Source organism: Heterodontus francisci, chromosome 34, assembly GCF_036365525.1.
Source record: "Heterodontus francisci isolate sHetFra1 chromosome 34, sHetFra1.hap1, whole genome shotgun sequence".
Classification (NCBI taxonomy): domain Eukaryota; kingdom Metazoa; phylum Chordata; class Chondrichthyes; order Heterodontiformes; family Heterodontidae; genus Heterodontus; species Heterodontus francisci.
This window is the reverse complement of record NC_090404.1, coordinates 46,478,212-46,499,000: the sequence shown is the minus strand read 5'-3', so window position 1 is coordinate 46,499,000 and position 20,789 is coordinate 46,478,212. Positions and strand designations below refer to the sequence as shown.

Below are 20,789 nucleotides of genomic sequence, written 5' to 3'. Positions count from 1 at the left end.
TGAGCCATTCGAGGTTATTAACCTTTGCCACCTTTCACTTCTTTCCGTCCAGGTGGCCCTTGCTGAAGTTTGATGGCGTACAAGGTGTGTGACCTTCCTCCTCAGATTGTCTATCTGCCTTGAACAGGTGGTGGTGTGTGGCTGCTAGAGGGTCATTTTGCTGTCAGACTATGAACGCAATGGTGTTGCTGCCGCGTGAAAGATGTAGTGAAATGTGTTGCGTCGTGGCTTATAAAGCATGTTGGTTGTAGAAAGCGTCGCGGTTTAATGAAGCAATGAAATGTGCCAAGGAAAATGTGTTTAGTGCATTTTGAATGAGCCGCTTTGTGAATGCAAAGAAGAGAAAGTGGCCAGTCTGATGAGTAAAGAGCGGATGTTGTGCGGTGATTGTGATAGGCGGATGTGTGGAACATGTTTGCTGTTGATAGTTTTGATAAAACGGGTGGCGGGCCGCGTACCTGTTGTGGATGAGAGTCTCCATGCGGCAGTGCAAAGCGATTTGGAATTCAAAAAGTTTCCCTTAACAGCTCTCGGGTGGCCTCAGCAACGCTCACGCCTCCCCGTCGGGGAATTGAATCCCCGTCTCCCGCGTGACAGGCGGGGATACTCACCACTATACTAACGAGGAAGCACACAGAGACCCATCCTACAGTTTGCCAGAGATTGCCGTCCACCTTTGGGCTTCATAGATGTTGTGTCAGCTTGGAGGGGGCACGCTTCCATCACCATTTAGGCTTCTACTTTGGAGCCAGGCAGCCGACGCAGTACCACCGCTAAAGCTCTTGACTCAATCAATTCAATTTTATCCCTCATCCCACATCATTGATGTTACATCGCACAGTGATTTGCCTCCTCTCTGTGATGGCATACATTCAACACTTTCATCCAGTTCACTCCTGTGACAGCTGCAGAGATCTGGACGGCGGATTCGCACTTTTGCGGGCTTGATATTGCACATCATCGGCCACTACAGGCAAGCAGGAAACGCATATGATTTTTTTTTACTTGTTTGTTTGTTTATTTCTTTCTTTCTTCACTTGTTTGTTTTTCTCTCTTTTCCTGGCTTTGCAACAGAAGCAAGCACGATATGCAAAATACTTGGAGTTCAATGTTTTGGCCCACGCTGCATTATTCTTTTCCCCTTTCCCGACACCACACTTTAGAAAGAAATCCTTCGTGTGGGTATCGAGAAGGATTGGCACCATGGGCTCGCCGTGGATGACTTCAGGTACACGGTGTGCAAAAGTGCAAGATGGGCGTTGTTCTATCGTGCTCACAGAAGTTTTGATCTTGGTGTTCCAAACAAGGACTGTTTTGAGCGAACTAGCTTTTTTGTGGCAGGAGGGAAGGGTTAACCAGAGGACAAGAAGATAAGGTGATTCGCATTCGAAGCAGACGTGCAAGGAAAGTTGGATTAGTTTAGGCAGCATGTTGTTGTGTGAGCTGACTGAAAGTCGTGTGCTTTCAGATTGAATGTTAACATTCAAGAGAGAATGGCAGGATGCTGCAAGGGAATTAAAAAAGAAATCAGGGCCGAGGGCTGATCACTCGAATACGTTGAGTAGCTCTTGCAAAGGGATCGCACAGGCTATGTGTATTGGGCATGTAACATTCCCAACACTTTCTTCAGTGCCTCTGAGCACCTTGTCTCGTTGCGCTTGTTGCTGAGCCATTCGAGGGCATTAACCTTTGCCACCTTTCACTTCTTTCCGTCCAGGTGGCCCTTGCTGAAGTTTGATGGCGTACAAGGTGTGTGACCTTCCTCCTCAGATTGTCTACCTGCCTTGAACAGGTGGTGGTGTGTGGCTGCTAGAGGGTCATTTTGCTGTCAGACTATGAACGCAATGGTGTTGCTGCCGTGTGGAAGATGTAGTGAAATGTGTTGCGTCGTGGCTTATAAAGCATGTTGGTTGTAGAAAGCGTCGCGGTTTAATGAAGCAATGAAATGTGCCAAGGAAAATGTGTTTAGTGCATTTTGAATGAGCCGCTTTGTGAATGCAAAGAAGAGAAAGTGGCCAGTCTGATGAGTAAAGAGCGGATGTTGTGCGGTGATTGTGATAGGCGGATGTGTGGAACATGTTTGCTGTTGATAATTTTGATAAAACGGGTGGCGGGCCGCGTACGTGTTGTGGATGAGAGTCTCCATGCGGCAGTGCAAAGCGATTTGGAATTCAAAAAGCTCCCTCTAACAGCTCTCGGGTGGCCTCAGCAACGCTCTCGCCTCCCCGTCGGGGAATTGAACCCCGGTCGCCCGCGAGACAGGCGGGGATACTCACCACTATACTAACGAGGAAACACACAGAAACACTTCATACAGTTTGCCAGAGATTGCCAGCCACCTTTGGGCTTCAGAGATGTTGTGTCAGCTTGGAGGTGGCACGTTTCCATCACCATTTCGGCTTCTACTTTGGAGCCAGGCAGCCGACGCAGTACCACCGCTAAAGCTCTTGATTCAATCAATTCAATTTTATCCCTCATCCCAGATCATTGATGTTACATCGCACAGTGATTTGCCTCCTCTCTGTGATGGCATACATTCAACACTTTCATCCAGTTCAGTCCTGTGACAGCTGCATAGATCTGGACGGCGGATTCGCACTTTTGCGGGCTTGATATTGCACATCATCGGCCACTACAGGCAAGCAGGAAACGCATATGATTTTTTTTGCTTGTTTGTTTGTTTGTTTCTTTCTTTCTTTACTTGTTTGTTTTTCTCTCTTTTCCTGGCTTTGCAACAGAAGCAAGCACGATATGCAAAATATTTGGAGTTCAATGTTTTGGCCCACGCTGCATTATTCTTTTCCCCTTTCCCGACACCACACTTTAGAAAGAAATCCTTCGTGTGGGTATCGAGAAGGATTGGCACCATGGGCTCGCCGTGGATGACTTCAGGTACACGGTGTGCAAAAGTGCAAGATGGGCGTTGTTCTATCGTGCTCACAGAAGTTTTGATCTTGGTGTTCCAAACAAGGACTGTTTTGAGCGAGAAAGCTTTTTTGTGGCAGGAGGGAAGGGTTAACCAGAGGACAAGAAGATAAGGTGATTCGCATTCGAAGCAGACGTACAAGGAAAGAAGGATTAGTTCAGGCAGCATGTTGTTGTGTGAGCTGACTGAAAGTCGTGTGCTTTCAGATTGAATGTTAACATTCAAGAGAGAATGGCAGGATGCTGCAAGGGAATTAAAAAAATAATCAGGGCCGAGGGCTGATCACTCGAATACGTTGAGTAGCTCTTGCAAAGGGATCGCACAGGCTATGTGTATTGGGCATGTAGCATTCCCAACACTTTCTTCAGTGCCTCTGAGCACCTTGTCTCGTTGCGCTTGTTACTGAGCCATTCGAGGTTATTAACCTTTGCCACCTTTCACTTCTTTCCGTCCAGGTGGCCCTTGCTGAAGTTTGATGGCGTACAAGGTGTGTGACCTTCCTCCTCAGATTGTCTACCTGCCTTGAACAGGTGGTGGTGTGTGGCTGCTAGAGGGTCATTTTGCTGTCAGACTATGAACGCAATGGTGTTGCTGCCGTGTGGAAGATGTAGTGAAATGTGTTGCGTCGTGGCTTATAAAGCATGTTGGTTGTAGAAAGCGTCGCGGTTTAATGAAGCAATGAAATGTGCCAAGGAAAATGTGTTTAGTGCATTTTGAATGAGCCGCTTTGTGAATGCAAAGAAGAGAAAGTGGCCAGTCTGATGAGTAAAGAGCGGATGTTGTGCGGTGATTGTGATAGGCGGATGTGTGGAACATGTTTGCTGTTGATAATTTTGATAAAACGGGTGGCGGGCCGCGTACGTGTTGTGGATGAGAGTCTCCATGCGGCAGTGCAAAGCGATTTGGAATTCAAAAAGCTCCCTTTAACAGCTCTCGGGTGGCCTCTGCAACGCTCTCGCCTCCCCGTCGGGGAATTGAACCCCGGTCGCCCGCGAGACAGGCGGGGATACTCACCACTATACTAACGAGGAAACACAGAGAAACACTTCATACAGTTTGCCCGAGATTGCCAGCCACCTTTGGGCTTCAGAGATGTTGTGTCAGCTTGGAGGTGGCACGTTTCCATCACCATTTCGGCTTCTACTTTGGAGCCAGGCAGCCGACGCAGTACCACCGCTAAAGCTCTTGATTCAATCAATTCAATTTTATCCCTCATCCCACATCATTGATGTTACATCGCACAGTGATTTGCCTCCTCTCTGTGATGGCATACATTCAACACTTTCATCCAGTTCAGTCCTGTGACAGCTGCAGAGATCTGGACGGCGGATTCGCACTTTTGCGGGCTTGATATTGCACATCATCGGCCACTACAGGCAAGCAGGAAACGCATATGATTTTTTTTTGCTTGTTTGTTTGTTTGTTTCTTTCTTTCTTTACTTGTTTGTTTTTCTCTCTTTTCCTGGCTTTGCAACAGAAGCAAGCACGATATGCAAAATATTTGGAGTTCAATGTTTTGGCCCACGCTGCATTATTCTTTTCCCCTTTCCCGACACCACACTTTAGAAAGAAATCCTTCGTGTGGGTATCGAGAAGGATTGGCACCATGGGCTCGCCGTGGATGACTTCAGGTACACGGTGTGCAAAAGTGCAAGATGGGCGTTGATCTATCGTGCTCACAGAAGTTTTGATCTTGGTGTTCCAAACAAGGACTGTTTTGAGCGTGCAAGCTTTTTTGTGGCAGGAGGGAAGGGTTAACCGGAGGACAAGAAGATAAGGTGATTCGCATTCGAAGCAGACGTACAAGGAAAGAAGGATTAGTTTAGGCAGCATATTGTTGTGTGAGCTGACTGAAAGTCGTGTGCTTTCAGATTGAATGTTAACATTCAAGAGAGAATGGCAGGATGCTGCAAGGGAATTAAAAAAAATAATCAGGGCCGAGGGCTGATCACTCGAATACGTTGAGTAGCTCTTGCAAAGGGATCGCACAGGCTATGTGTATTGGGCATGTAGCATTCCCAACACTTTCTTCAGTGCCTCTGAGCACCTTGTCTCGTTGCGCTTGTTACTGAGCCATTCGAGGTTATTAACCTTTGCCACCTTTCACTTCTTTCCGTCCAGGTGGCCCTTGCTGAAGTTTGATGGCGTACAAGGTGTGTGACCTTCCTCCTCAGATTGTCTATCTGCCTTGAACAGGTGGTGGTGTGTGGCTGCTAGAGGGTCATTTTGCTGTCAGACTATGAACGCAATGGTGTTGCTGCCGTGTGGAAGATGTAGTGAAATGTGTTGCGTCGTGGCTTATAAAGCATGTTGGTTGTAGAAAGCGTCGCGGTTTAATGAAGCAATGAAATGTGCCAAGAAAAATGTGTTTAGTGCATTTTGAATGAGCCGCTTTGTGAATGCAAAGAAGAGAAAGTGGCCAGTCTGATGAGTAAAGAGCGGATGTTGTGCGGTGATTGTGATAGGCGGATGTGTGGAACATGTTTGCTGTTGATAGTTTTGATAAAACGGGTGGCGGGCCGCGTACCTGTTGTGGATGAGAGTCTCCATGCGGCAGTGCAAAGCGATTTGGAATTCAAAAAGTTTCCCTTAACAGCTCTCGGGTGGCCTCAGCAACGCTCACGCCTCCCCGTCGGGGAATTGAATCCCCGTCTCCCGCGTGACAGGCGGGGATACTCACCACTATACTAACGAGGAAGCACACAGAGACCCATCCTACAGTTTGCCAGAGATTGCCGTCCACCTTTGGGCTTCATAGATGTTGTGTCAGCTTGGAGGGGGCACGCTTCCATCACCATTTAGGCTTCTACTTTGGAGCCAGGCAGCCGACGCAGTACCACCGCTAAAGCTCTTGACTCAATCAATTCAATTTTATCCCTCATCCCACATCATTGATGTTACATCGCACAGTGATTTGCCTCCTCTCTGTGATGGCATACATTCAACACTTTCATCCAGTTCACTCCTGTGACAGCTGCAGAGATCTGGACGGCGGATTCGCACTTTTGCGGGCTTGATATTGCACATCATCGGCCACTACAGGCAAGCAGGAAACGCATATGATTTTTTTTTACTTGTTTGTTTGTTTATTTCTTTCTTTCTTCACTTGTTTGTTTTTCTCTCTTTTCCTGGCTTTGCAACAGAAGCAAGCACGATATGCAAAATACTTGGAGTTCAATGTTTTGGCCCACGCTGCATTATTCTTTTCCCCTTTCCCGACACCACACTTTAGAAAGAAATCCTTCGTGTGGGTATCGAGAAGGATTGGCACCATGGGCTCGCCGTGGATGACTTCAGGTACACGGTGTGCAAAAGTGCAAGATGGGCGTTGTTCTATCGTGCTCACAGAAGTTTTGATCTTGGTGTTCCAAACAAGGACTGTTTTGAGCGAACTAGCTTTTTTGTGGCAGGAGGGAAGGGTTAACCAGAGGACAAGAAGATAAGGTGATTCGCATTCGAAGCAGACGTGCAAGGAAAGTAGGATTAGTTTAGGCAGCATGTTGTTGTGTGAGCTGACTGAAAGTCGTGTGCTTTCAGATTGAATGTTAACATTCAAGAGAGAATGGCAGGATGCTGCAAGGGAATTAAAAAAGAAATCAGGGCCGAGGGCTGATCACTCGAATACGTTGAGTAGCTCTTGCAAAGGGATCGCACAGGCTATGTGTATTGGGCATGTAACATTCCCAACACTTTCTTCAGTGCCTCTGAGCACCTTGTCTCGTTGCGCTTGTTGCTGAGCCATTCGAGGGCATTAACCTTTGCCACCTTTCACTTCTTTCCGTCCAGGTGGCCCTTGCTGAAGTTTGATGGCGTACAAGGTGTGTGACCTTCCTCCTCAGATTGTCTACCTGCCTTGAACAGGTGGTGGTGTGTGGCTGCTAGAGGGTCATTTTGCTGTCAGACTATGAACGCAATGGTGTTGCTGCCGTGTGGAAGATGTAGTGAAATGTGTTGCGTCGTGGCTTATAAAGCATGTTGGTTGTAGAAAGCGTCGCGGTTTAATGAAGCAATGAAATGTGCCAAGGAAAATGTGTTTAGTGCATTTTGAATGAGCCGCTTTGTGAATGCAAAGAAGAGAAAGTGGCCAGTCTGATGAGTAAAGAGCGGATGTTGTGCGGTGATTGTGATAGGCGGATGTGTGGAACATGTTTGCTGTTGATAATTTTGATAAAACGGGTGGCGGGCCGCGTACGTGTTGTGGATGAGAGTCTCCATGCGGCAGTGCAAAGCGATTTGGAATTCAAAAAGCTCCCTCTAACAGCTCTCGGGTGGCCTCAGCAACGCTCTCGCCTCCCCGTCGGGGAATTGAACCCCGGTCGCCCGCGAGACAGGCGGGGATACTCACCACTATACTAACGAGGAAACACACAGAAACACTTCATACAGTTTGCCAGAGATTGCCAGCCACCTTTGGGCTTCAGAGATGTTGTGTCAGCTTGGAGGTGGCACGTTTCCATCACCATTTCGGCTTCTACTTTGGAGCCAGGCAGCCGACGCAGTACCACCGCTAAAGCTCTTGATTCAATCAATTCAATTTTATCCCTCATCCCAGATCATTGATGTTACATCGCACAGTGATTTGCCTCCTCTCTGTGATGGCATACATTCAACACTTTCATCCAGTTCAGTCCTGTGACAGCTGCATAGATCTGGACGGCGGATTCGCACTTTTGCGGGCTTGATATTGCACATCATCGGCCACTACAGGCAAGCAGGAAACGCATATGATTTTTTTTGCTTGTTTGTTTGTTTGTTTCTTTCTTTCTTTACTTGTTTGTTTTTCTCTCTTTTCCTGGCTTTGCAACAGAAGCAAGCACGATATGCAAAATATTTGGAGTTCAATGTTTTGGCCCACGCTGCATTATTCTTTTCCCCTTTCCCGACACCACACTTTGGAAAGAAATCCTTCGTGTGGGTATCGAGAAGGATTGGCACCATGGGCTCGCCGTGGATGACTTCAGGTACACGGTGTGCAAAAGTGCAAGATGGGCGTTGTTCTATCGTGCTCACAGAAGTTTTGATCTTGGTGTTCCAAACAAGGACTGTTTTGAGCGAGAAAGCTTTTTTGTGGCAGGAGGGAAGGGTTAACCAGAGGACAAGAAGATAAGGTGATTCGCATTCGAAGCAGACGTACAAGGAAAGAAGGATTAGTTCAGGCAGCATGTTGTTGTGTGAGCTGACTGAAAGTCGTGTGCTTTCAGATTGAATGTTAACATTCAAGAGAGAATGGCAGGATGCTGCAAGGGAATTAAAAAAATAATCAGGGCCGAGGGCTGATCACTCGAATACGTTGAGTAGCTCTTGCAAAGGGATCGCACAGGCTATGTGTATTGGGCATGTAGCATTCCCAACACTTTCTTCAGTGCCTCTGAGCACCTTGTCTCGTTGCGCTTGTTACTGAGCCATTCGAGGTTATTAACCTTTGCCACCTTTCACTTCTTTCCGTCCAGGTGGCCCTTGCTGAAGTTTGATGGCGTACAAGGTGTGTGACCTTCCTCCTCAGATTGTCTATCTGCCTTGAACAGGTGGTGGTGTGTGGCTGCTAGAGGGTCATTTTGCTGTCAGACTATGAACGCAATGGTGTTGCTGCCGTGTGGAAGATGTAGTGAAATGTGTTGCGTCGTGGCTTATAAAGCATGTTGGTTGTAGAAAGCGTCGCGGTTTAATGAAGCAATGAAATGTGCCAAGGAAAATGTGTTTAGTGCATTTTGAATGAGCCGCTTTGTGAATGCAAAGAAGAGAAAGTGGCCAGTCTGATGAGTAAAGAGCGGATGTTGTGCGGTGATTGTGATAGGCGGATGTGTGGAACATGTTTGCTGTTGATAATTTTGATAAAACGGGTGGCGGGCCGCGTACGTGTTGTGGATGAGAGTCTCCATGCGGCAGTGCAAAGCGATTTGGAATTCAAAAAGCTCCCTTTAACAGCTCTCGGGTGGCCTCTGCAACGCTCTCGCCTCCCCGTCGGGGAATTGAACCCCGGTCGCCCGCGAGACAGGCGGGGATACTCACCACTATACTAACGAGGAAACACAGAGAAACACTTCATACAGTTTGCCCGAGATTGCCAGCCACCTTTGGGCTTCAGAGATGTTGTGTCAGCTTGGAGGTGGCACGTTTCCATCACCATTTCGGCTTCTACTTTGGAGCCAGGCAGCCGACGCAGTACCACCGCTAAAGCTCTTGATTCAATCAATTCAATTTTATCCCTCATCCCACATCATTGATGTTACATCGCACAGTGATTTGCCTCCTCTCTGTGATGGCATACATTCAACACTTTCATCCAGTTCAGTCCTGTGACAGCTGCAGAGATCTGGACGGCGGATTCGCACTTTTGCGGGCTTGATATTGCACATCATCGGCCACTACAGGCAAGCAGGAAACGCATATGATTTTTTTTTGCTTGTTTGTTTGTTTGTTTCTTTCTTTCTTTACTTGTTTGTTTTTCTCTCTTTTCCTGGCTTTGCAACAGAAGCAAGCACGATATGCAAAATATTTGGAGTTCAATGTTTTGGCCCACGCTGCATTATTCTTTTCCCCTTTCCCGACACCACACTTTAGAAAGAAATCCTTCGTGTGGGTATCGAGAAGGATTGGCACCATGGGCTCGCCGTGGATGACTTCAGGTACACGGTGTGCAAAAGTGCAAGATGGGCGTTGATCTATCGTGCTCACAGAAGTTTTGATCTTGGTGTTCCAAACAAGGACTGTTTTGAGCGTGCAAGCTTTTTTGTGGCAGGAGGGAAGGGTTAACCGGAGGACAAGAAGATAAGGTGATTCGCATTCGAAGCAGACGTACAAGGAAAGAAGGATTAGTTTAGGCAGCATATTGTTGTGTGAGCTGACTGAAAGTCGTGTGCTTTCAGATTGAATGTTAACATTCAAGAGAGAATGGCAGGATGCTGCAAGGGAATTAAAAAAAATAATCAGGGCCGAGGGCTGATCACTCGAATACGTTGAGTAGCTCTTGCAAAGGGATCGCACAGGCTATGTGTATTGGGCATGTAGCATTCCCAACACTTTCTTCAGTGCCTCTGAGCACCTTGTCTCGTTGCGCTTGTTACTGAGCCATTCGAGGTTATTAACCTTTGCCACCTTTCACTTCTTTCCGTCCAGGTGGCCCTTGCTGAAGTTTGATGGCGTACAAGGTGTGTGACCTTCCTCCTCAGATTGTCTATCTGCCTTGAACAGGTGGTGGTGTGTGGCTGCTAGAGGGTCATTTTGCTGTCAGACTATGAACGCAATGGTGTTGCTGCCGTGTGGAAGATGTAGTGAAATGTGTTGCGTCGTGGCTTATAAAGCATGTTGGTTGTAGAAAGCGTCGCGGTTTAATGAAGCAATGAAATGTGCCAAGGAAAATGTGTTTAGTGCATTTTGAATGAGCCGCTTTGTGAATGCAAAGAAGAGAAAGTGGCCAGTCTGATGAGTAAAGAGCGGATGTTGTGCGGTGATTGTGATAGGCGGATGTGTGGAACATGTTTGCTGTTGATAGTTTTGATAAAACGGGTGGCGGGCCGCGTACGTGTTGTGGATGAGAGTCTCCATGCGGCAGTGCAAAGCGATTTGGAATTCAAAAAGTTCCCCCGAACAGCTCTCGGGTGGCCTCAGCAACGCTCTCGCTTCCCCGTCGGGGAATTGAACCCCGGTCTCCCGCGTGACAGGCGGGGATACTCACCACTATACTAACGAGGAAGCACACAGAAACACTTTATACAGTTTGCCAGAGATTGCCAGCCACCTTTGGGCTTCATAGATGTTGTGTCAGCTTGGAGGTGGCACGTTTCCATCACCATTTCGGCTTCTACTTTGGAGCCAGGCAGCCGACGCAGTACCACCGCTAAAGCTCTTGACTCAATCAATTCAATTTTATCCCTCATCCCACATCATTGATGTTACATCGCACAGTGATTTGCCTCCTCTCTGTGATGGCATACATTCAACACTTTCATCCAGTTCAGTCCTGTGACAGCTGCAGAGATCTGGACGGCGGATTCGCACTTTTGCGGGCTTGATATTGCACATCATCGGCCACTACAGTCAAGCAGGAAACGCATATGATTTTTTTTTGCTTGTTTGTTTGTTTGTTTCTTTCTTTCTTTACTTGTTTGTTTTTCTCTCTTTTCCTGGCTTTGCAACAGAAGCAAGCACGATATGCAAAACATTTGGAGTTCAATGTTTTGGCCCACGCTGCATTATTCTTTTCCCCTTTCCCGACACCACACTTTAGAAAGAAATCCTTCGTGTGGGTATCGAGAAGGATTGGCACCATGGGCTCGCCGTGGATGACTTCAGGTACACGGTGTGCAAAAGTGCAAGATGGGCGTTGATCTATCGTGCTCAAAGAAGTTTTGATCTTGGTGTTCCAAACAAGGACTGTTTTGAGCGTGCAAGCTTTTTTGTGGCAGGAGGGAAGGGTTAACCGGAGGACAAGAAGATAAGGTGATTCGCATTCGAAGCAGACGTACAAGGAAAGAAGGATTAGTTTAGGCAGCATATTGTTGTGTGAGCTGACTGAAAGTCGTGTGCTTTCAGATTGAATGTTAACATTCAAGAGAGAATGGCAGGATGCTGCAAGGGAATTAAAAAAAATAATCAGGGCCGAGGGCTGATCACTCGAATACGTTGAGTAGCTCTTGCAAAGGGATCGCACAGGCTATGTGTATTGGGCATGTAGCATTCCCAACACTTTCTTCAGTGCCTCTGAGCACCTTGTCTCGTTGCGCTTGTTACTGAGCCATTCGAGGTTATTAACCTTTGCCACCTTTCACTTCTTTCCGTCCAGGTGGCCCTTGCTGAAGTTTGATGGCGTACAAGGTGTGCGACCTTCCTCCTCAGATTGTCTATCTGCCTTGAACAGGTGGTGGTGTGTGGCTGCTAGAGGGTCATTTTGCTGTCAGACTATGAACGCAATGGTGTTGCTGCCGTGTGGAAGATGTAGTGAAATGTGTTGCGTCGTGGCTTAGAAAGCATGTTGGTTTTCGAAAGCGTCGCGGTTTAATGAAGCAATGAAATGTGCCAAGGAAAATGTGTTTAGTGCATTTTGAATGAGCCGCTTTGTGAATGCAAAGAAGAGAAAGTGGCCAGTCTGATGAGAAAAGAGCGGATGTTGTGCGGTGATTGTGATAGGCGGATGTGTGGAACATGTTTGCTGTTGATAGTTTTGATAAAACGGGTGGCGGGCCGCGTACGTGTTGTGGATGAGAGTCTCCATGCGGCAGTGCAAAGCGATTTGGAATTCAAAAAGTTTCCCCTAACAGCTCTCGGGTGGCCTCAGCAACGCTCTCGCCTCCCCGTCGGGGAATTGAAACCCCGGTCGCCCGCGAGACAGGCGAGGATATTCACCACTATACTAACGAGGAAGCACACAGAAACCCTTCATACAGTTTGCCAGAGATTGCCAGCCACCTTTGGGCTTCAGAGATGTTGTGTCAGCTTGGAGGTGGCACGTTTCCATCACCATTTCGGCTTCTACTTTGGAGCCAGGCAGCCGACGCAGTACCACCGCTAAAGCTCTTGATTCAATCAATTCAATTTTATCCCTCATCCCACATCATTGATGTTACATCGCACAGTGATTTGCCTCCTCTCTGTGATGGCATACATTCAACACTTTCATCCAGTTCAGTCCTGTGACAGCTGCAAAGATCTGGACGGCGGATTCGCACTTTTGCGGGCTTGATATTGCACATCATCGGCCACTACAGGCAAGCAGGAAACGCATATGATTTTTTTTTGCTTGTTTGTTTGTTTGTTTCTTTCTTTCTTTACTTGCTTGTTTTTCTCTCTTTTCCTGGCTTTGCAACAGAAGCAAGCACGATATGCAAAATATTTGGAGTTCAATGTTTTGGCCCACGCTGCATTATTCTTTTCCCCTTTCCCGACACCACACTTTAGAAAGAAATCCTTCATGTGGGTATCGAGAAGGATTGGCACCATGGGCTCGCCGTGGATGACTTCAGGTACACGGTGTGCAAAAGTGCAAGATGGGCGTTGATCTATCGTGCTCACAGAAGTTTTGATCTTGGTGTTCCAAACAAGGACTGTTTTGAGCGTGCAAGCTTTTTTGTGGCAGGAGGGAAGGGTTAACCGGAGGACAAGAAGATAAGGTGATTCGCATTCGAAGCAGACGTACAAGGAAAGAAGGATTAGTTTAGGCAGCATATTGTTGTGTGAGCTGACTGAAAGTCGTGTGCTTTCAGATTGAATGTTAACATTCAAGAGAGAATGGCAGGATGCTGCAAGGGAATTAAAAAAAATAATCAGGGCCGAGGGCTGATCACTCGAATACGTTGAGTAGCTCTTGCAAAGGGATCGCACAGGCTATGTGTATTGGGCATGTAGCATTCCCAACACTTTCTTCAGTGCCTCTGAGCACCTTGTCTCGTTGCGCTTGTTACTGAGCCATTCGAGGTTATTAACCTTTGCCACCTTTCACTTCTTTCCGTCCAGGTGGCCCTTGCTGAAGTTTGATGGCGTACAAGGTGTGCGACCTTCCTCCTCAGATTGTCTATCTGCCTTGAACAGGTGGTGGTGTGTGGCTGCTAGAGGGTCATTTTGCTGTCAGACTATGAACGCAATGGTGTTGCTGCCGTGTGGAAGATGTAGTGAAATGTGTTGCGTCGTGGCTTAGAAAGCATGTTGGTTTTCGAAAGCGTCGCGGTTTAATGAAGCAATGAAATGTGCCAAGGAAAATGTGTTTAGTGCATTTTGAATGAGCCGCTTTGTGAATGCAAAGAAGAGAAAGTGGCCAGTCTGATGAGAAAAGAGCGGATGTTGTGCGGTGATTGTGATAGGCGGATGTGTGGAACATGTTTGCTGTTGATAGTTTTGATAAAACGGGTGGCGGGCCGCGTACGTGTTGTGGATGAGAGTCTCCATGCGGCAGTGCAAAGCGATTTGGAATTCAAAAAGTTTCCCCTAACAGCTCTCGGGTGGCCTCAGCAACGCTCTCGCCTCCCCGTCGGGGAATTGAAACCCCGGTCGCCCGCGAGACAGGCGAGGATATTCACCACTATACTAACGAGGAAGCACACAGAAACCCTTCATACAGTTTGCCAGAGATTGCCAGCCACCTTTGGGCTTCAGAGATGTTGTGTCAGCTTGGAGGTGGCACGTTTCCATCACCATTTCGGCTTCTACTTTGGAGCCAGGCAGCCGACGCAGTACCACCGCTAAAGCTCTTGATTCAATCAATTCAATTTTATCCCTCATCCCACATCATTGATGTTACATCGCACAGTGATTTGCCTCCTCTCTGTGATGGCATACATTCAACACTTTCATCCAGTTCAGTCCTGTGACAGCTGCAAAGATCTGGACGGCGGATTCGCACTTTTGCGGGCTTGATATTGCACATCATCGGCCACTACAGGCAAGCAGGAAACGCATATGATTTTTTTTTGCTTGTTTGTTTGTTTGTTTCTTTCTTTCTTTACTTGCTTGTTTTTCTCTCTTTTCCTGGCTTTGCAACAGAAGCAAGCACGATATGCAAAATATTTGGAGTTCAATGTTTTGGCCCACGCTGCATTATTCTTTTCCCCTTTCCCGACACCACACTTTAGAAAGAAATCCTTCATGTGGGTATCGAGAAGGATTGGCACCATGGGCTCGCCGTGGATGACTTCAGGTACACGGTGTGCAAAAGTGCAAGATGGGCGTTGATCTATCGTGCTCACAGAAGTTTTGATCTTGGTGTTCCAAACAAGGACTGTTTTGAGCGTGCAAGCTTTTTTGTGGCAGGAGGGAAGGGTTAACCGGAGGACAAGAAGATAAGGTGATTCGCATTCGAAGCAGACGTACAAGGAAAGAAGGATTAGTTTAGGCAGCATATTGTTGTGTGAGCTGACTGAAAGTCGTGTGCTTTCAGATTGAATGTTAACATTCAAGAGAGAATGGCAGGATGCTGCAAGGGAATTAAAAAAAATAATCAGGGCCGAGGGCTGATCACTCGAATACGTTGAGTAGCTCTTGCAAAGGGATCGCACAGGCTATGTGTATTGGGCATGTAGCATTCCCAACACTTTCTTCAGTGCCTCTGAGCACCTTGTCTCGTTGCGCTTGTTACTGAGCCATTCGAGGTTATTAACCTTTGCCACCTTTCACTTCTTTCCGTCCAGGTGGCCCTTGCTGAAGTTTGATGGCGTACAAGGTGTGTGACCTTCCTCCTCAGATTGTCTATCTGCCTTGAACAGGTGGTGGTGTGTGGCTGCTAGAGGGTCATTTTGCTGTCAGACTATGAACGCAATGGTGTTGCTGCCGCGTGAAAGATGTAGTGAAATGTGTTGCGTCGTGGCTTAGAAAGCATGTTGGTTGTCGAAAGCGTCGCGGTTTAATGAAGCAATGAAATGTGCCAAGGAAAATGTGTTTAGTGCATTTTGAATGAGCCGCTTTGTGAATGCAAAGAAGAGAAAGTGGCCAATCTGATGAGTAAAGAGCGGATGTTGTGCGGTGATTGTGATAGGCGGATGTGTGGAACATGTTTGCTGTTGATAGTTTTGATAAAACGGGTGGCGGGCCGCGTACGTGTTGTGGATGAGAGTCTCCATGCGGCAGTGCAAAGCGATTTGGAATTCAAAAAGTTTCCCCTACCAGCTCTCGGGTGGCCTCAGCAATGCTCACGCCTCCCCGTCGGGGAATTGAACCTCGGTCTCTCGCGTGACAGGCGGGGATACCCCCCACGATACTAACGAGGAAGCACACAGTGACGCTTCCTACAGTTTGCCAGAGATTGCCAGCCAACTTTGGACTTCATAGATGTTGTGCCAGCTTGGAGGGGGCACGTTTCCATCACCATTTAGGCTTCTACTTTGGAACAGGGCAGCCGACGCAGTACCACCGCTAAAGCTCTTGACTCAATCAATTCAATTTTATCCCTCATCCCACATCATTGATGTTACATCGCACAGTGATTTGCCTCCTCTCTGTGATGGCATACATTCAACACTTTCATCCAGTTCAGTCCTGTGACAGCTGCAGAGATCTGGACGGCGGATTCGCACTTTTGCGGGCTTGATATTGCACATCATCAGCCACTACAGGCAAGCAGGAAACGCATATGATTTTTTTTTGCTTGTTTGCTTGTTTGTTTCTTTCTTTCTTTACTTGTTTGTTTTTCTCTCTTTTCCTGGCTTTGCAACAGAAGCAAGCACGATATGCAAAATACTTGGAGTTCAATGTTTTGGCCCACGCTGCATTATTCTTTTCCCCTTTCCCGACACCACACTTTAGAAAGAAATCCTTCGTGTGGGTATCGAGAAGGATTGGCACCATGGGCTCGCCGTGGATGACTTCAGGTACACGGTGTGCAAAAGTGCAAGATGGGCGTTGATCTATCGTGCTCACAGAAGTTTTGATCTTGGTGTTCCAAACAAGGACTGTTTTGAGCGTGCAAGCTTTTTTGTGGCAGGAGGGAAGGGTTAACCGGAGGACAAGAAGATAAGGTGATTCGCATTCGAAGCAGACGTACAAGGAAAGAAGGATTAGTTTAGGCAGCATATTGTTGTGTGAGCTGACTGAAAGTCGTGTGCTTTCAGATTGAATGTTAACATTCAAGAGAGAATGGCAGGATGCTGCAAGGGAATTAAAAAAAATAATCAGGGCCGAGGGCTGATCACTCGAATACGTTGAGTAGCTCTTGCAAAGGGATCGCACAGGCTATGTGTATTGGGCATGTAGCATTCCCAACACTTTCTTCAGTGCCTCTGAGCACCTTGTCTCGTTGCGCTTGTTACTGAGCCATTCGAGGTTATTAACCTTTGCCACCTTTCACTTCTTTCCGTCCAGGTGGCCCTTGCTGAAGTTTGATGGCGTACAAGGTGTGTGACCTTCCTCCTCAGATTGTCTATCTGCCTTGAACAGGTGGTGGTGTGTGGCTGCTAGAGGGTCATTTTGCTGTCAGACTATGAACGCAATGGTGTTGCTGCCGCGTGAAAGATGTAGTGAAATGTGTTGCGTCGTGGCTTAGAAAGCATGTTGGTTGTCGAAAGCGTCGCGGTTTAATGAAGCAATGAAATGTGCCAAGGAAAATGTGTTTAGTGCATTTTGAATGAGCCGCTTTGTGAATGCAAAGAAGAGAAAGTGGCCAATCTGATGAGTAAAGAGCGGATGTTGTGCGGTGATTGTGATAGGCGGATGTGTGGAACATGTTTGCTGTTGATAGTTTTGATAAAACGGGTGGCGGGCCGCGTACGTGTTGTGGATGAGAGTCTCCATGCGGCAGTGCAAAGCGATTTGGAATTCAAAAAGTTTCCCCTACCAGCTCTCGGGTGGCCTCAGCAATGCTCACGCCTCCCCGTCGGGGAATTGAACCTCGGTCTCTCGCGTGACAGGCGGGGATACCCCCCACGATACTAACGAGGAAGCACACAGTGACGCTTCCTACAGTTTGCCAGAGATTGCCAGCCAACTTTGGACTTCATAGATGTTGTGCCAGCTTGGAGGGGGCACGTTTCCATCACCATTTAGGCTTCTACTTTGGAACAGGGCAGCCGACGCAGTACCACCGCTAAAGCTCTTGACTCAATCAATTCAATTTTATCCCTCATCCCACATCATTGATGTTACATCGCACAGTGATTTGCCTCCTCTCTGTGATGGCATACATTCAACACTTTCATCCAGTTCAGTCCTGTGACAGCTGCAGAGATCTGGACGGCGGATTCGCACTTTTGCGGGCTTGATATTGCACATCATCAGCCACTACAGGCAAGCAGGAAACGCATATGATTTTTTTTTGCTTGTTTGCTTGTTTGTTTCTTTCTTTCTTTACTTGTTTGTTTTTCTCTCTTTTCCTGGCTTTGCAACAGAAGCAAGCACGATATGCAAAATACTTGGAGTTCAATGTTTTGGCCCACGCTGCATTATTCTTTTCCCCTTTCCCGACACCACACTTTAGAAAGAAATCCTTCGTGTGGGTATCGAGAAGGATTGGCACCATGGGCTCGCCGTGGATGACTTCAGGTACACGGTGTGCAAAAGTGCAAGATGGGCGTTGTTCTCTCGTGCTCACAGAAGTTTTGATCTTGGTGTTCCAAACAAGGACTGTTTTGAGCGAGAAAGCTTTTTTTGTGGCAGGAGGGAAGGGTTAACCAGAGGACAAGAAGATAAGGTGATTCGCATTCGAAGCAGACGTACAAGGAAAGAAGGATTAGTTTAGGCAGCATGTTGTTGTGTGAGCTGACTAAAAGTCGTGTGCTTTCAGATTGAATGTTAACATTCAAGAGAGAATGGCATGATGCTGCAAGGGAATTAAAAAAAAAATCAGGGCCGAGGGCTGATCACGCGAATACGTTGAGTAGCTCTTGCAAAGGGATCGCACAGGCTATGTGTATTGGGCATGTAGCATTCCCAACACTTTCTTCAGTGCCTCTGAGTACCTTGTCTCGTTGCGCTTGTTACTGAGCCATTCGAGGTTATTAACCTTTGCCACCTTTCACTTCTTTCCGTCCAGGTGGCCCTTGCTGAAGTTTGATGGCGTACAAGGTGTGTGACCTTCCTCCTCAGATTGTCTATCTGCCTTGAACAGGTGGTGGTGTGTGGCTGCTAGAGGGTCATTTTGCTGTCAGACTATGAACGCAATGGTGTTGCTGCCGCGTGAAAGATGTAGTGAAATGTGTTGCGTCGTGGCTTATAAAGCATGTTGGTTGTAGAAAGCATCGCGGTTTAATGAAGCAATGAAATGTGCCAAGGAAAATGTGTTTAGTGCATTTTGAATGAGCCGCTTTTTGAATGCAAAGAAGAGAAAGTGGCCAGTCTGATGAGTAAAGAGCGGATGTTGTGCGGTGATTGTGATAGGCGGATGTGTGGAACATGTTTGCTGTTGATAGTTTTGATAAAACGGGTGGCGGGCCGCGTACCTGTTGTGGATGAGAGTCTCCATGCGGCAGTGCAAAGCGATTTGGAATTCAAAAAGTTTCCCTTAACAGCTCTCGGGTGGCCTCAGCAACGCTCACGCCTCCCCGTCGGGGAATTGAATCCCGGTCTCCCGCGTGACAGGCGGGGATACTCACCACTATACTAACGAGGAAGCACACAGAGACCCATCCTACAGTTTGCCAGAGATTGCCAAACACCTTTGGGCTTCATAGATTTTGTGTCAGCTTGGAACTGGGAAACGCTTCCATCACCATTTAGGCTTCTACTTTGGAGCCAGGCAGCCGACGCAGTACCACCGCTAAAGCTCTTGACTCAATCAATTCAATTTTATCCCTCATCCCACATCATTGATGTTACATCGCACAGTGATTTGCCTCCAGTCTGTGATGGCATACATTCAACACTTTCATCCAGTTCAGTCCTGTGACAGCTGCAGAGATCTGGACGGCGGATTCGCACTTTTGCGGGCTTGATATTGCACATCATCGGCCACTACAGGCAAGCAGGAAACGCATATGATTTTTTTTTGCTTGTTTGTTTGTTTGTTTCTTTCTTTCTTTACTTGTTTGTTTTTCTCTCTTTTCCTGGCTTTGCAACAGAAGCAAGCACGATATGCAAAATACTTGGAGTTCAATGTTTTGGCCCACGCTGCATTATTCTTTTCCCCTTTCCCGACACCACACTTTAGAAAGAAATCCTTCATGTGGGTATCGAGAAGGATTGGCACCATGGGCTCGCCGTGGATGACTTCAGGTTCACGGTGTGCAAAAGTGCAAGATGGGCGTTGTTCTATCGTGCTCACAGAAGTTTTGATCTTGGTGTTCCAAACAAGGACTGTTTTGAGCGAGAAAGCTTTTTTTGTGGCAGGAGGGAAGGGTTAACCAGAGGACAAGAAGATAAGGTGATTCGCATTCGAAGCAGACGTACAAGGAAAGAAGGATTAGTTTAGGCAGCATGTTGTTGTGTGAGCTGACTAAAAGTCGTGTGCTTTCAGATTGAATGTTAACATTCAAGAGAGAATGGCAGGATGCTGCAAGGGAATTAAAAAAAAAATCAGGGCCGAGGGCTGATCACTCGAATACGTTGAGTAGCTCTTGCAAAGGGATCGCACAGGCTATGTGTATTGGGCATGTAGCATTCCCAACACTTTCTTCAGTGCCTCTGAGCACCTTGTCTCGTTGCGCTTGTTACTGAGCCATTCGAGGTTATTAACCTTTGCCACCTTTCACTTCTTTCCGTCCAGGTGGCCCTTGCTGAAGTTTGATGGCGTACAAGGTGTGTGACCTTCCTCCTCAGATTGTCTATCTGCCTTGAACAGGTGGTGGTGTGTGGCTGCTAGAGGGTTATTTTGCTGTCAGAGTATGAACGCAATGGTGTTGCTGCCGCGTGAAAGATGTAGTGAAATGTGTTGCGTCGTGGCTTATAAAGCATGTTGGTTGTAGAAAGCGTCGCGGTTTAATGAAGCAATGAAATGTGCCAAGGAAAATGTGTTTAGTGCATTTTGAATGAGCCGCTTTGTGAATGCAAAGAAGAGAAAGTGGCCAGTCTGATGAGTAAAGAGCGGGTGTTGTGCGGTGATTGTGATAGGCGGATGTGTGGAACATGTTTGCTGTTGATAGTTTTGATAAAACGGGTGGCGGGCCGCGTACCTGTTGTGGATGAGAGTCTCCATGCGGCAGTGCAAAGCGATTTGGAATTCAAAAAGTTTCCCTTAACAGCTCTCGGGTGGCCTCAGCAACGCTCACGCCTCCCCGTCGGGGAATTGAATCCCGGTCTCCCGCGTGACAGGCGGGGATACTCACCACTATACTAACGAGGAAGCACACAGAGACCCATCCGACAGTTTGCCAGAGATTGCCATCCACCTTTAGGCTTCATAGATGTTCTGTCATCTTGGAACTGGGAAACGCTTCCATCACCATTTAGGCTTCTACTTTGGAGCCAGGCAGCCGACGCAGTACCACCGCTAAAGCTCTTGACTCAATCAATT

General features: G+C 47.3%; 7 non-coding genes across 7 annotated transcripts; all 7 read right to left on the bottom strand.

Moving 5' to 3' along the window:
- Positions 1-2,221: 2,221 nt before the first annotated feature.
- trnad-guc (transfer RNA aspartic acid (anticodon GUC)) lies at positions 2,222-2,293 on the bottom strand. The gene has a single exon. It is a non-coding gene; the product is annotated as a tRNA-Asp (tRNA).
- Positions 2,294-3,885: 1,592 nt separating this feature from the next.
- trnad-guc (transfer RNA aspartic acid (anticodon GUC)) lies at positions 3,886-3,957 on the bottom strand. The gene has a single exon. It is a non-coding gene; the product is annotated as a tRNA-Asp (tRNA).
- A 3,259-nt stretch (positions 3,958-7,216) lies between these two features.
- trnad-guc (transfer RNA aspartic acid (anticodon GUC)) lies at positions 7,217-7,288 on the bottom strand. The gene has a single exon. It is a non-coding gene; the product is annotated as a tRNA-Asp (tRNA).
- A 1,592-nt stretch (positions 7,289-8,880) lies between these two features.
- trnad-guc (transfer RNA aspartic acid (anticodon GUC)) lies at positions 8,881-8,952 on the bottom strand. The gene has a single exon. It is a non-coding gene; the product is annotated as a tRNA-Asp (tRNA).
- A 1,594-nt stretch (positions 8,953-10,546) lies between these two features.
- On the bottom strand, positions 10,547-10,618 carry trnad-guc (transfer RNA aspartic acid (anticodon GUC)). The gene has a single exon. It is a non-coding gene; the product is annotated as a tRNA-Asp (tRNA).
- An 8,260-nt stretch (positions 10,619-18,878) lies between these two features.
- Positions 18,879-18,950, bottom strand: trnad-guc (transfer RNA aspartic acid (anticodon GUC)). Its single transcript has one exon. It is a non-coding gene; the product is annotated as a tRNA-Asp (tRNA).
- A 1,596-nt stretch (positions 18,951-20,546) lies between these two features.
- On the bottom strand, positions 20,547-20,618 carry trnad-guc (transfer RNA aspartic acid (anticodon GUC)). Its single transcript has one exon. It is a non-coding gene; the product is annotated as a tRNA-Asp (tRNA).
- Positions 20,619-20,789: the final 171 nt, after the last annotated feature.